The sequence below is a fragment of the Pteropus alecto genome, unplaced genomic scaffold (assembly GCF_000325575.1).
Source record: "Pteropus alecto unplaced genomic scaffold, ASM32557v1 scaffold94, whole genome shotgun sequence".
Taxonomy (NCBI): Eukaryota; Metazoa; Chordata; class Mammalia; order Chiroptera; family Pteropodidae; genus Pteropus; species Pteropus alecto.
This window is the reverse complement of record NW_006437736.1, coordinates 4,431,270-4,432,422: the sequence shown is the minus strand read 5'-3', so window position 1 is coordinate 4,432,422 and position 1,153 is coordinate 4,431,270.

Below are 1,153 nucleotides of genomic sequence, written 5' to 3'. Positions count from 1 at the left end.
CCCCCCCACCCTCCGCCGAAGCTGCCCTCCTCTTCTCCCACACCTTTGAAAACTGTCCTTTTACAAAACTCTCAAATTACCCCGTTGCATGCCAGGACTCTGCCTAAAGCTGGAAAGGAATGAATGAACTCATATATGCCAAGGGCTTAGAAAATCGTCTGGCATAAACACCAAATAAGTGCTAGCACTTATTACGTTATTTCGTAGAGTTTGCATGAAAATTTAATGAGATCGTTTTTGTAAAGTGCTTGATAGGCCTGTGTGACACAGAGGAAGACCCCAACTGCTGATAGTATTAGGAGTGTGTTTATTCCTCCCATTTTAACAAAGGGAGGAAACTTTTCCTACTTAACGTAAGGGAATATTGTTAGGAGGGACACATCCCATCCTTCTCTTTACCCCTCTCTCCTTGGCACAGAGTGATTATCGGGCCGATGAGACCAGAAAAGGAGCACAGGGCAAGTTCACCCAAGGTTATTTGGGGTCATTCTCTTACCCACAGGAGTAGCAGTTTCTTCCCTTGGTCCCAGGTGAGGCACCTATGCTGGGGAGGCTCTGTTTGTTCAGTTTCACTGCCTGTGAAAAACTACAAGACAGAACAAAAGTTCACTTGAACAGAGAAGATGCAAAAGCTCAGTATGGCCTGGGGTCCAATCTATAGTCTCTAATTTTGCTTTATCAGGAATAAAGCTAATAACAAAGCTAACACCTGGGTTGGTTTCTCAGTAGAGTCAGAACCTGGAGCAGAAATGAAATTATTTGTTACCCTATCAATCCTAAACTAGAAGTTGGCCTTATATTATTATTATTATTATTATTATTATTATTATTATTATTATCATCATCATCATCATCCTACATTGGTCGAATCACTGGATCCAGGAGAAAGAGAAATCCAACTAGTTAGAGTGGTGAAGAGATCACCCCTGCAGTGTGGAAGTAATCACAGCCAGGCGATGCCCCGCTGGGGTTTCATTTGCAGTGGGAGGGACATTTCTCCAAAGGAAGTGATGCAGAAGGGCAAAAGGGGCAGATTTCCACTAGAGAACCATAAAAGGCACAGAGTATGTATTCAACAAAAGCTACTAGAATGGAAACTAAAGTAAAGCCTAAGGAGTTTCTCTACTTAGATTAATACATTTCTTTCTCTCTC